The 14,730-nt window shown below is 46.3% G+C and overlaps 1 protein-coding gene across 6 annotated transcripts in view; it reads left to right on the top strand.

Annotated features, from left to right (window-relative positions):
• The first annotated feature begins 6,716 nt into the window (after positions 1–6,716).
• TSPAN4 (tetraspanin 4) overlaps positions 6,717–14,730 on the top strand; it is a 412,521-nt gene continuing 404,507 nt past the window's right edge. For 3 of the 6 annotated variants that reach the window (XM_056493428.1, XM_056493429.1, XM_056493430.1), the window contains exon 1: positions 6,717–6,882. The gene's annotated coding sequence lies outside the window, so the exon portion shown is untranslated. Of the gene's footprint in view, positions 6,956–14,730 lie in introns of all 6 variants that reach the window. The other 3 variants (XM_056493432.1, XM_056493431.1, XM_056493433.1) reach the window with 2 other exon arrangements.

The following is a 14,730-nucleotide window of genomic DNA, read 5'->3' as shown; positions in this document are numbered from 1 at the left end:
CAACTGACCAAAGGGATATTCCAGACCAAATTATATCAGTATGTAAAGTGAGGGGGAAGAAGGAGGAAGGAGGAAACATTTGGAGTGATGCCATTTGCCTTCCCAAGAAACTGTAATACCTGATGTGGCCCTGCTCTCCTGGAGATGGCTGAGCACCTGCTGCCCATGGGAAGCAGTGAATCAATTCCTTGCTCTGCTTTGCTTGTGTGCACTGCTTTTGCTTTCCCCATTAAACTGCCTTTATCTCCACCCACGAGTTCCCAGCTTTTACCCTTCTGATTCTCCCCCCAGAGAGAATCATTCCTGCTGGTGGGAAATGAGGGAGTGGCTGTGTGGGGCTTGGTTGCTGCCTGGGGTTAAACCATGACCTGGGTTAGTGGGAGCCCTGCAACAGCTTATCAAGACAGACTTGAAAAATTTCCAAAATGTTTTACATGTGAAGTGAATAAGTGACTGCAGAGGAGTGAGTGGTGGGATTTTTGTATTTTTCAGAAACCTTTCAACTGACAGAATTCTTCATGTCATTAAAGACTACATGTTCAGTACCATTTATCTTCTTTTATTTTTTCCCACTGCTATCTATCTGTTGATTTTGTTAAGGGCTTCTTTTTTCTGGTTGACGGAAAACTGAGGTTTTTTTATTTCTTCTGTGTATACACATCTTTTACATTGTCTTGAAAAAGTGTGGTTGTTGTGAGCATATTTAATGGCTCTTTCCAAAGACATCTGGCAGGTTAGAAAGCAGATCCAATACTCTTACGTTATTAACTGCTGCAGAAGGTAGCACAGGGGAAGTGACAGCAGAAAGGGAATTACTTTCCTGGTTACCAATGAGCAGGGGTGAAAGATGGGATTTATAGAAATCCATTGAAAATTTCAGACTCTTTCTGCCACAGGATTTAAGCTCTGCTTTTGCTCCTAACCTCCCAAGGACAAAACTCTTGAGATAACTTTTCGCATGATCATGATAAGCTGTTTGCTTTGCCACATTACAGAAATGGCTTTTTTGGTTAATGCTGCATTTGCAAGCTCCTGAGGAAAAGCTGTGATGCACACAGGGTGTCAAAGGCTGCATGAGCTAATATTAGTGCCTGCTGTGACTTAGTTTTGCTGCTGAGGTGTTTTTGTGGCTCCTTTGGTAACATCTGTCTGAGGGAGTGATACCAGACTGCCATTGGCTTCCACTGCACCCTGGTTTTGAGAATAGTAATGAGAGAAACCAAGGTGGGTTTTTCTTTTTCCTCCACATTTTTTTGAACGAGGCCTGCTGTGTTTTTTGCAAATTGCATTTTAATTATTAAGTATTTAGGAGCCATAACTTTTCATATCAGACAACTTGGCACCCGCTTTGAAAAGAAACATGTTGTTCTAAAGCAGAAAACGAGATTAGAAATTTACTTTTGCAGATAGAACCCAAGTCCTGTCAGCTTGTCTAATCCAGTTCCTTGGCAGTGATGCAGGGCAGCTTTCTGCACGGCATTCCTGCACGGCTGCCTCTGCCAGACGTTCCCGTCTGGGCTGCTGCGCTCCCAGCGCGGCTCAGGGAGCGAGCGCGGGGCGCCGATGGATCTGTGAACAGGCTGGCACGCAGGGCTGTCACACCCTGCTGACAGGGAACAGCATCCTACACAGTGCACTGGGGAAAGGCCATCCTCTAGTCCACAAGTGTCCCTTTCACTAAATAGCCTGAGAGAGAAAGGAGGGGCTTTTTTTGGTTTGTTTTTATAAAGTGCGTTCAGCTTGCTAATACAGCAGGCATGCAGAACATAAGATACCCAACCAACTATGAAACAAATGCTAGAATTAATTCCTTAATTCTCTTTGCATTAGGGTAAAGCATAGGTTTTAAGATGTCTTCAATAAAGAATTGCTGAATATGAGAAACATCTACTACTGCCTTGCAGTAAATTGAAAAGCAAGTTCAAGTGTAAAGATTGGTAGGGTGATAGCCAAAGGCAAGCAGCAGTCCTGCCTCTTGTTTTGTGAGACAATCTAGTTTTAAGCTTTGTGGGTACAAGTTTGACCCAATAAGCACAATAAATAATTACTATTTCTGTAAACCCAGAGTTTCTTCATACTACAGAAAATAATCCACAGAGATACTTCTTACCCTGCAGCTGATACACGAGTGCCAAAAGTTTAACTGCACCAAGGAGCAACAGACTGCATCCTAAGGAATGATCACCTTTTTCAGCCCATTTTCTACTGGGCTGCTGTAATGCTGAACTAATGCTGCATTTGCACAGAATCCCAAAACCACACAGATGTAGGAATGGGTCTCCTTCATTTTCAGGTAAGATGGGTGTGTCTGCCTGTGCACACACCATGTGCAACAATGCATCTTCTGCATGTCACAGAATAGAGTGAAAACATGATCCAACTTACAAGCCGATTGTGCAAGAGAAGAAAGGTGAGACCCTGGGGCAGGGCTGGTGCCTGTCTGGGTGTAGGTGACGTTCCCCAGCCACAGCTGAGGGCAGCTCCAGCTGCCCTCTGTGTTTCATCCCCTCTGCTGGGCTGGGGAGCAGCGCAGCACACGCGCAGCACAACGTGAAGTCACTGAAATGACGAGCAGTGGAAAGCGTCTGTACCAGCCACAGAGGGGTGCAGGTGCTTGGCAGCAGCAGCACTTTGATCCTGTTCACACCAGCACGCCTCAATTCTCACATCCAGTGCTCTCCCTGGAGACACTCAGACATGTTTTGCTTAAATGAAGGCACTGCACCATCTGAATAGCTGTTTTTGTGATACAGCAGCCCCAGTGTTTGGTAAGGGTTGGGGTAGAGAACACAAGTTGACTTTTTAACTGCGGTGGGAAGTGTTCTCTGTGGGCTCCAGCAGCTTTCTGGAGCAATGCCCCACAAACTTACCCACTTCCATGTCACAGGAACCACAGTACAGTCCTGTGTTTCTAACCCTTGCCTGCCTAGTGCAGGACACTGGACTGGGTTATCTGCAGTATCTCAAATCTTAAGGTAACCAGCGAGACCCAAGCATACACTTTATCCAGAAACTGTAGGAAGGCTACAAGGGAAAAACCTCCTTTATTTCAGCATTTTAATGAAATAGAATAGCTTTTCTACATGAACGAACATTTGCTTTTACTGGCAGAAACATCTAGAAGTAGTTCACAACTCCAAACACAGATTTAAGAAGCGTCCAAACTTTTAATCTCTAAATCTTGGTTACGTGGACTTCATCATTCCTTTGTTTCCTTGAAAGAGGTTAGTGGCTTAAGGCAGTATTTTATCCAGAAGATAAACATCTCTTGATGGTTGCACTACAGTTGGCTTTCATCCTTTACTGCCTGAAGTCCAGTTTCAAGTTTAAATTAGAGATACGTTCCACATGGCTTGCAGCACAGTGCTTCTTCCATCTCATTTCTCCAGGGGTGCGTAATTCAAAAGCTTCTCAATCAGATCCACATGGGCGAGGAGCATTCTGCGGCAGCAGTATCTCTTCAAGCCAAGGGCATCCAGGGCATCTCTATTAACCAACAACAATTAAAAAACATAACGGATGAAGTGAGTCAGAACCACTTGGAAGCGTTTCCTAAGCAACACACTGATTACTTTGAGCTCAGTCATAGAGCAAAATTTGTTTGCAGTTCAAAGATAGACAGAAATTCAGCATGTGCTGTTAATGCCCTTTCCCACTTAGTGCTGTTGAATGTGTTTGCCCATTCTCCAGCCGGCCAGAGCTCAGATCTGCTGCTGAGAAGGGTCCCCAGCTGCCACAGCTTTCAGAGGGCACTGTTTTAACATGTTTCTGTAAACTTGAGGATGGTTCTTGCCTATTTCACAAGATAAATTTAAGATCTGAGCCACGCTAAAAAGGTGAGATACACAGAAACTAAAATAACTCGGAATACAACCTCCCCCACACAGGGATGCTAATTCTGAGGATGGATACAATCCTTCCCAGTTCCCATTAGAGAGGCACTCAGTTACACAACCTGCCCCCCACATTTATACAAGTAAGTATGTGCAAAAGTAAGTATGTGCAGAATGGTAAGAAATCAGTGTTTCACAGTCTTTCCACTGAATTCCTTCAGAGTCATTGCTCCAGATTCTTATGTTTGGGTAGAGGATGTTGAGTCATCCTAGCCTAAACCACTGCGTGTGTCTTCATGGCTGTGGCTATCAGACCTCTTAAAGATCATGATACTACCAAGGTCTTCAGCTCCAACCCATGAACCATAAAGCCAGTCTGATACTCATGTGACATTCATGAGACATGACTGATCTCAGGTCTTTAAACTGATATAATGCAGTGCAAGAAAGTGTTTGCTCAAAACAAACTTAATTTCCTGGAACTTGGAATTCTCCTGTAGGAATAAGCCACTGGATACTTTTCTGAAATACAAATGACTGAAAGCAAGCCTCTGCCTAAGCTGCACCATGGCAAAAGGTCGTTTGGCTTCAAGCAGCACAGTCTAACTGCAGGGGCCAACTTCCAGCAGCTTCTCTGATGTCACACAGTCCTTGCAACTGTTGATAGTGCAGCAGGGCTGCTCATTCTAGGACAGCACCTGCAAAACTTGTTTTAGAGAAGTATAAGAACACCGTGGGGCATTTTAAAGAATGTTTATAAATAACATCACACAATGCATCAATTTTCCAAAACACTTGAGAACAAAAGCATCTGATGTCTGTTGACAGGTAAATTTTAAGAGCTATCTGTAAAGTTCTGGACTCTCATATGCAGTTATCAAACATGCAAAATACCAACAATAATCACAATTTTCAAAGTCATACTATATACTTTAAGACAACTTTAGTTGTATTTGCCTTTTCCTCCAAGGACTTGTGGAAAAGGAGCATTTTAAGGGACAAACAGAAAGATGTGGGTGTCTTATTGAATGCTGATTCTTTTTAGACAAGTTTTTCCATTTTGTCCATCCATTTCTTAAGCCACCATTAACAATGATTTCAGTACTGCATTGTAAGATTTTAGCTGTTTGATATCTGTAAACTCTACTTCTTATAACACCATAATTGTATTAGTTTGAACAAGCACCTCAGAATCAAACCAGTGGCCACAACAATTGTTTTCAAGTGAGCATTTGTCAATGACAACACTGAACTCCTATACAAAATCAGAGGAATAAGGCAGATGGGGAAAATATTAAAATGTAATGCCAGAATTTAAGTCAGAAGCACTATCAAAAAAGTCCTGGCAAACTGCAGTATGAGTGAAAAAACCAAGCCATGGTATTACAATGCTTTTAACTCCATATATGAAATAAAATTATCTGTAAAAACTACTACGATCCCCAACTACTTGAATGAAAATGAAATTATTTTCTTTCTACTTAAAATCTACTTTCTACTTCAACATCACTTAAATTTCTAACTTTTTTCTCTCCTCTGAATTGCAAACATCCACTGATACTTTTTTGTTTAATACTTAAACTTCATGGAAATATAAGTATTTCTCAAGTTTTCTTCTCAAAGCTTCTGAGGCAGCATCACCATAGTTACACTCTCCTTCAACTATGAGCAGAAACTCTGGCTATGCAAAGGATGCACAGACTTCTTAACACAGAGCTGTTAGCACTATCACTGGGGTATCTAGAACAGTTAAAATTCCTCCTTTCTCCATCAAACCAGTACTTAAAAAGTAAGGTTAGCAACCCTGGGTTAAAATGCTTTAAAAAAACCCCGCAAAACACTAAACACTTCTTACACTTGTAACTTTTTTTCCTTCTCTCCCTTTACGAAACTGATCACGTTGGATATATGGAAGGGGAAGGGAAGAAACAAGCAAATGTGTACGGAGTTACATATTTGGAAATGTGTTGGGTACAAGACTTGGCAACTTCCATACTGCTGCCCGGAAAGATTCAGTGGGGAAACAAGTACTTTGTTGCCTATTACAATTTCTAACCTTCAGTGAAACAATCACCGGTGGTTTTTAGCCTCTCTACGTGTCTTTCATGACGACCCTGTACTTGTGCCTCTGGCCCTGGACGAGGCTGGACGAGACGATCTCCAGAGCTCCCTTCCAAGCCGGCAGCTCTGGGATCTTACGCCCTGTGCATCTCACCTAAGACGGGAGTAAAGAACACAGAAATAAAACCCACCCTTCCGTGTACTCCGCCTGCAGCAGGCCAAGGTAGGCTTCCCACTTGTTGCCCACTATCTTGCCGCACGTGAAGCACCTGACCGGGATGATCATTTCTGCGCTGTGCCTGCAACGACACCAACACCGCGTCAGAGCCCCGCCAGGCGAGCGGACACGGCGCGCTCGGGGCTGCGCTGCCCGGCACGGCTGGCGGCCGTGGGGTGCGGCAGCCGCTCCCGAGGGCTCCTTGGCGTCGAGCGCCCGGCCCCGCTCCCGCCCTCGCTCCCGAGGGCTCCCTGCAGGCGAGCTCCCGGCCCCGCTCCCGCCCTCGCTCCCGAGGGCTCCCTGCAGGCGGGCTCCCGGCCCCGCTCCCGCTCTCGCTCCCACCCGGCACCTCCGCGGCCCCGCGAGCCGCTCGCACCGCCACGGCTCCTCCGCTGCCGATGGCCGCCGGCCGCTACCACCGCGCCCGCCCGGGGGAAACCGCGCCGCCGCTGGCCGCCCCGACACGGCGGGCGGGCGGGTTGAGCGGCCTTAATCCCCCCCGCGGTACTTGATGGTAGCGGCCCGCGGTACGGCGTCCCCAGCGGCCCAAGAGAGCGCGCGCGCTCGCTCGCTCGCTGGCGCGCGGGGGGGCGGGCCCGCGGCGGCGCTGGGCGCGCGGCGCGGTGAGTGGCAGCCGGGGCGCCCCGAGCGCTGAGCGGCGGCACCGCGACCGCCCCCGCGCCGCCTCCTCCCGCCGCGCCCGGGCGGGCACTTGTTGCATTGCGAGAGGGCTTCGCCGGCGAGCGGACTTCTCATCCCGTCCTGCCCGAGGTACCGCAGCGGGAAGCGCAACTGGTGGCTGCGGCGCGGCAGCCGCCCGCCCGGTCCGGCGGAGCGGTGAGGGGTGAGGGGTGAGGGGTGGGCATCCCGGCGGGCAGGGCTGAGGGAAGAGCCGGGGCAGCCTCGCGCTCCGCCGCGCCGCGGGCACCGCCGCCGGCACGGCGTGTCCTTCGCTCCCCGGGGCAGGGAGCGGGGGGCGGTGGGACTCCTGTGGGTGTCACCGTGTCGCGCCCCTGCCGGGGCAGCATCGCGGCTCGCTCGGGCTGTTCGGCCGCGGTGCGGGGCTCCCTCGGGCGGGAGGCGGCGGCGCTGCCCGCGCCCGGCGCTGCGGGGCTGCTGGCGGCTCCGCACAGCCCGGACAGGCGGCGTGTCTCTGGTGGCACTCGCCCCCGAGCCCCGGCCGAGTTGCGGGCTCTGCGGGTTTGCTGAGAGTTTCCAAACTCCGGGGCCGGTCCCGTTCGTGGCGGTGCCGCTCCGCCGAGCCGTGCCCTGTGCGCGCTGAGCCCCCGGTACTGCCGCTGCCCCTGCGGCGGTGCCGGCAGCCGGGGCAGCCTTTCGGCGGTGCCCACAGCCAGGGCAGCCTTTCGGCGGTGCCCACAGCCACAGCAGCCTTTCGGCGGGGCCGGGGCCGCTCCCGCCCCGGGGACAGCCCGGTCCGCCTGCGGCAGCGCGCCCGGTCCCGCCGGGCACCCGCGCCCCGCAGCTCCGCTGGCAGAGGATAAAGCACCTTGGAACCGCTTTACTCGTATTGCATCAATCTAAGGATTGGGGAAGCATTAGGCACGGGCTGCGTGCGCTTAGCAGAGGGAAGCGTGCTGTGATGGGCACAAACTTTGGGGACAGGCACCGCTGTTCTGGAGATGAACATACTTCTGGGATGAAGCATTACTCTGTCAGTCCTTATTGCTCTCCCGTTTCAGCGTTAGCGTTATGCTAATTGTCCTTAGGAGAGCAGAAATTCTCCCAAAGTGTTGTTATTTTCCTGCTAAAGTATCTGCGAGTTGATACAGTGCGCAGCGCAGAGCCATTACTGTCAGGAATATAAATAATTGTGTCTTAATGCACAGCTTATGTTAATACGTCTTTCGTGACTATTTTTTGAACGACTGGATTATTGACCCTCTGCACAGAAATGCCAGACCTAACATGAACCGTAAAAGAGCAAATAGTTTTGTTTTAATAAATAAGGGCTTGAGGTCGAAAGCATTTTTACAATTCTATTGCTAGTGAAAAGACAGTAATTTTTGCAGTCCCAGGAATAATTATGCGCCGTTGTGAATGGAGCGAATTGACTTGGCATGGAGGGTAGACGAACCTCCTGCGATCTCTAGATTATGATCATTATTGTTATTGTGGGCCAGCGGGAGCCAAACTGTGTCTTTGCTCTTTATCCTTTGATTTCTTTCTTTTTTTGGGAGCTGGAAGGGGTGGGGAGTTGAGAATTTGAAGATTGTGCTTTGATGCATTTTCAGCACCAGGGCTCCAAAGTAATTTTCTTACTGAACTGTGTGGTAAAAGGCATTTGTGTTTGGAGATGGAAATTTGCAATTGAGAGTGAGAAAGAGGGGCTGGAGCTGGGCTTCATAGCTAAGCCACATCATTAGATATAGGTTAGCATTTTATAGCTGCCTTGTAGAAATGTGCTTGCTTATTTCTTAAAAACAAAACCGAACTTTAACTTTTGGACCTAGCTCACATATCTGACTTTGCTTAGCATCTTTTTTTCAAAGAAAAGTGTACCCGGCTTGTTCTCACACGATTACTTTAACTTTGTCATGTCTTTTCTGGGTAACCTGCTTTGGCTGGGTGATGGACCTCATGAACTAACAGGTCTTTCATGGCTGTAGCTGCTTTGATCCTAGGAATTGTAAAGATTTTTATAAACTATGACCTGAAGAGACTGCTACATACCGAAAACATTCTCTGCTTAACTTCATATATCCTCTGCTTAATCTGACCATTTGCCAAACTGCAGAAGTCTGTTTAGAAGAGCTGTGGGGGAATGCACACATGTGACTATTTGGGAATTAGTCAGTGTTTTATGGGCTGTAGCTCACGCTGATTATGAGGACTGCAGCTTGAGCCATTTGTAGCATTTCCACTCTTCAGGTGAGCTGGGTACTGATGACACTCAGCTGTTAGTGTTTAGTGAAATTTTATCTCTTCAACCGTCATTTTGAAGAGGGCAGAAAGAATTCAAGGATTTGCTCTCTTTAAGCATCCTTTGAAGAAGAATTGCGAGAATTGAAGTCCCAGCTCCTAGAACTATAAGTGCAACTCTTTCTCACAGTAAGTTCTTACCACATTTCTGGTCTCTTGCCACCTTCAATAAGCAGCAGTCCTCAAACTGTTGATTTTTTGGGTCTTCAGGCAGCCTGCTGGTCAGAAAACCCATTGGAAGCCCTCATCAGCATTAAGCAGAAGAGACTGCCCTAGAATTAATCGAGTTGAAGAAAGCTTGAGAACTGTGGGCTGCTTTCTTGATGTGCAGCTGGAGCTTCTGTCACGTGTGGATTTGTTGTGAGGCAGTGCAGATAATGCACCCGCCTTCTTCCTGTGATCTGAACAACTTCTGAAAGCTGACAGTGTTCTGACCCACTGTCATGGTTGGGATGAGGCTCTTTCTTGGCATTTTTTTGTGGATTTAGATCTATAAAATGCAGCTAGGCATCACTGCTCCATGGCATTTTTAGTGGTTTCTACTGAAATCTTAGGCTGGTGGTTAAGGAGTAGACCCTGCTTCCTGTTCTCCCATGCACAAAATGCAAGGGAAAATATTGCTGCTTGTTTAAAAAAAAACAGAAATGAAGTCAGTTAAATGACCTGACTGACTGAACTACTCCTAAAATACTTCTATGGCTACAGTGGCCATATGACCTCCTGCAGCTCATGCTGGCAGATTGTGTATTTTCTGACCTTGTTTCTGTAATTAGGACTGGAGGAAAGACTTGTAAGATCTCTGCACTCACACTGGTAGCGTGAGAAACTGGTAGCTAAAAGCTATTTTTTACTTTGTTGGCTGCAGTAGGTCAGGTTTAGGTGTGCACCCTCAAGAGTCTGGAAAATTTTGACCTTTCACCACTTTTCACCTCCCCGTTGTTATTCCCCTTCTTCTGACTTTGTTTATTCTGTGTACATGTAGATAATGACCACCAGAACTCAAGACGTGGGTCTTCTAAGATATGACTTGCCAGTTGTATTCAAGGGTAGTGAATTGTTATTTAAATATAGGACTTTTTAGGAGAACTTTTCAGTGAGGGATTGTTTTAGTTCTATTGATCATGATGCAGACTTCTATAAAGCTGTGGGTAGTCCTGTTGGCCCTGCTTGTAGTTAAAAGCTCTCTTCTCTGTTGCTCCCTGTGGTTGTTTAGAGAAAGAATGTTAACAATTTTCTCTCCATCTCCAGCTAACACTATGAATCCTGTGCATGATGGCAGAAGTACCACATTCAGGGTTTTACTCCTCAGATCCCAATGAGGCCAGAGAGGGAAGAATCCTAAGAGGAAGAGACTGGCGTGAATTGTGAAATGAGTGGTTTAACAGGACATTAGTCAGGAACTGAAATGTGACATGGAAAGTTTAATGTATATAAATAATTTACATAGCAGTAGAGAGTCAGAGCAAGAGGGAAAGATACAAAGACGAACATGCAGGATGGAGCTTGGCTGTTATTTTTTCAGGCACGTTTTCTGCTCCAAGTTTGCTAAAACCTGCAGACCTACTCTTGGGCTTTTTTTGGTCCTGGTTAACTACTAAGAAGTGTGTCATTCATCCTGTTCCACAAAAGGTGAAGGAAAGTGGCTTCCTCTGGAGCTAGCTAGGGTGTCTTTGGAAGCCCTCCTTTCTCCTCTAAAGCGTGAAGGCTTAAGGAGCAAAGAGTGAGACAGAACACATATTTGTTTTCCCTTTGATTTTTTAATTTGTTTTATATTTTTTTAGTGAGTGACTTTCTTCCCCCAGCTCCGCGATGGAATTGGGTGCAGTGATGTGATGGTAGGGAGGTGGAGGAGGCCAAGGAGAGGCAGGGATGATGGAAGCAGCAAAGACTTGTCTGCTGTGTAGAGTTTTGTATTGTTAGTTACCCCACACACTGTGTAAGACCAGCTCAGGCCCCTGGATTTAGCGAAACAAATACCGAAGCTGCTAAGCAAGGAGAAATGAGGAGAAATCTCTCTAAGCTGGGATGTGACTGCAGCTCTACTGTAATACCACCCAAGCTTGGTGCTGCTGATTTCATTAAAAGCAGCATTCAGGGCCTCAAAGCAGGTTTTAATACTTGCTATATGTTTTTTTAAATATGCTGACCTTATCTGGTAAGCCTGTAATATTTGTTGCAATGAAGAACAGCTGCTGCATAAATACATATATAATATCAGTTGCCAATTCTGTAAGCTGTGCTGAGACTGTGACTTGTTTGAAGTGGGGTTGCTATTAAAAGGCAGGTGGCAAGATGTTTATTTTGCACCTTGTTAATTGCTTGTTTTTCCTGCTGTAATTGGCTTCCTAATGGGGGCAGAATGCACTTGGTTTTGCACACAAAGCTTCATTAGTGACAACTGATGGGAAGGATTCAGAGGGTGGGATTTAGATGAAATATATATATATATTGAGTAACAGATGTCTCTGCTAAATAGAGTATATGAGGAAGTCCTGAAGATGCATTCAAAAATGCAAATGTTTTCCCATAAAATGATTTAAGATGTTCTAGCATTAGGTATAAAGATTGCTGCCTATTACTTGAGAAGGGGGCAGAGATGTTGTTATTTATGTTATTTTTGTTGGGCAGAGATTTTGTTCTGCTTCACTGGACAGGAGTTAGGATGCTGGGATGGTGCTTTCTGCTCGGGACTCTTGGCATCTAACTAATCATAAAGATCTTTGAGGATCTCTGTGGCATGTTTAGAGATTGCTCCTGCCAACAAACTGGGAGATGATGAGCAGTGGAATTCTGTAACTTTCTAAGACTTATGGAGCCATAAGTCATACAGCTCTCATGTTCAAGAGCTGTTCCACTGTGCCCTTGAAGGCGGGACATGGCTATGGAGAAGCATAGCTGGACCATCCATATCCCAGCTGTGCTTACAAGTGAGAGCTGAGGTGGTGTTCTGGCTAGGGGTGGATGCTCCACAAAGACAGTTCTTGTTTGATTAATGACTGGTTTTTTATGTGGTGTAAGAGAGTGGTCTGAGTGTCATCAGGATGGTCATCTGACACCATTATGTCTGAGGCCATGAACAGATTTTTGTGCTGTTCAGTTTAATATGCTCTTGTACCTGTAGAGGTTGCTGTAGGTGAAAGGTGAGTGTACTTGTGTGTATGTATGCACGTGTATATAAAATTAATAATAAAAGGATAAGATGGCTCTTCATGGAAATTAAGCCCTCCTGCCCCCTCCTTTTTTTTTTTTTTTTTTTTTTTTTAAAGCACTGTGATGGGATTGAAAAACAGACCTGTCTGCTCCCTACTTTTCTGCTTCCTCAGATGCCAGTCTTTAACTAGTTTAAGACTGGATTTATCTGTCATGTTTCTTCTTAGTAAGGTGACTTCAAGGCAAAAGTATTGCCAGTCTTGGACTGACATATTTTATAAGAAATAGTCTTTATTACATGAATATATCACAGCCTAATTGACTGTTTCATGTTGGAGTGGGAGAGTAATATCCTGAGGCAACATTTTAATCAGAAAGATCACAAGACTGCCCATCAGCTCCACTGTTCCATGTAAGTGTCCTCAGATGACAAAATAATCCCCTTTCTTGGGATATTGCTTTTAATTTCTGCAGAATCTTTTTTCCCCGGAGTGAAGAATGGACTATGTAGTTGGGGTGAGGGCAGGACTTGTCAGTTATTAATGCTTGAAGGGAAAAGCCCCAAGGTGGTGTTCTTTCATGGTGAGAGGACTGCATATTCCTACTGAGCTCATGGATGTGTTTTGTCTCTGATATGCTTCCTGCTGTTGGCTGGGAACCTTTTTCTCTGGGTGTATAGACAGGCCCCCTCCCACCAGGGTTCATCTCCAAAGACACTGTAGGAAGCTGTCCCTCTGTAGTATTTTACCATGGCATGTATGAGTTTCTGAACTCCAATGAAAAGGAATAGGGGGGCAGATGTTCTAACTTATTTTTAGTCATATCTCAGAGGTTCTCATAAGTAGTGATGGATTTATTTGGAGCACAGGATTAAAGAGCAGGCTCTGCTGAAGGCTGTCCTTTGGGCCTTTGGGGGATGCTTGTGTCTGTATTCAAACTTGGTGCTCAGACTTTTTCTTCCATTTGTCTTCTGGTCAGTCATGCACTTTGCAAGCCTTTATGGGAGTGGGAATAGAATGTGATTGCTATAACTAGGAGCACAAATCCATCTTACTGAGTACCTTATCTGTTGACAGGGGCCAGTAGTGGCTGCTTAAGGAAGCAGGTAAACTTAAAGGAAGTGTGCAGTAGTAATGAAGTGGGATGCTTGCATTTTGTGTTTCATGTCAGTCTGTGTCTGTAATCTTGTTGCAGAACTGGGCAAATAGGGAAGAAAATGTATTTTTTCTGATTAAAGCAACTTCTTCAGCTTGGGTGTGTCAGCCTGTGGTGTCCAGATTAAGGTGCTAGGTGAAAGCTGGATGTCTTAAACCATTTTCAAAGCTGCCTCTGCTAGGCACTGTATTCTGGTGAAAGAGAACTATTTCTGGAAAAGTCCCTGGTGGTGTGCAGAGCCTGAGACCTCCCAGTGTACAGGCCTTCCAGCATGAATGTGGGGAGGACAGATTTGATGAATTGGGTATGATGTTATCACTCAGCAGAGTGAGCTGCTGTGCACCTATCATAGTGCCATCCACAGGGAATCCTCCACTGCTTTGTTTATTGAGCTGCTGTTTTTAAAATTAAAAACAGCCAAATGTTTCATAAAATATTAAGAGGCGCTGCTTTAGTGCCTCTCATCAGATTAAGTATGTCACTTTCTGTGTCCTTAGGGTGATGAAGCCCATCAGCCTGGCCGTTCTCTCACCTTAAGCATGCATTAAGGTGACATGCTTCATCTCACAAGGGACGCTGGAGCTATCACACTGCAGAACCGCGAACCGTGGGGGTCCTGCACTTTAGCTGTGGATTCTCAAATGAAATTTTGCAGAAGTAATACAGTTTGCTTTGTACGAGTGAATTCCTTTTTGTTAGGGAAGTGCTTTTTTGAGCAAAAATATTGAGGTAATACAGTGGTAGACACATGCACAGTGACTGCGCTGCAGGAAAGAAAGAAATTGCGGCATGTTTTATATAAAAGACCAAGGATTGTTGCGTTTCAATGGGTAGAGGAAAGAGGCCTCTACATTCCTCAAACACTTTTTACGAATATGGATTTTGAAGTTGTTTTGCTTGCAGGTGAATTTCCTTTTTATTCAAGAGGCAGTTCTAGCATTTTAATCATGCCACATTGGTGCTGGTGTAGCAGAGCATTGGGAAGCTGTGGTAGCCCCTGGACTGAGGGGGGTCTCAGCTTGCTGCAGAGAAGCCCTGAGGGCTGCACAGGGATGGAGCACAGCATGGTGGAGCTGGGACTGAGCCTAGGAGGCTTGCTCTCACTGAGTTTTCCATCATCTCATGTCTCTCCCCAGCAGTTCAGCACTCCTTGGTATTTGTATAGCACATAGGGAATGCTGCACCATTAGCAGGTTAAATAGTCTAGAAGCTGTAATAAATTCAGGATATGAGACCAACTTGACTTCTGAATTTCCTGGGTTAGGGTTGTGTTTCCTCTTTGAACTCAGCCAGTGGTGGCACACGTGCTGTGGTCACTCTGGCATTCCCGCTGTGCACAGCCACATCACACCCTGTGCACATCAGGGAGCCCTT

Source organism: Oenanthe melanoleuca, chromosome 5, assembly GCF_029582105.1.
Source record: "Oenanthe melanoleuca isolate GR-GAL-2019-014 chromosome 5, OMel1.0, whole genome shotgun sequence".
In the NCBI taxonomy this organism is placed as follows: domain Eukaryota; kingdom Metazoa; phylum Chordata; class Aves; order Passeriformes; family Muscicapidae; genus Oenanthe; species Oenanthe melanoleuca.
This window is presented reverse-complemented; position numbering and strand designations above follow the sequence as displayed.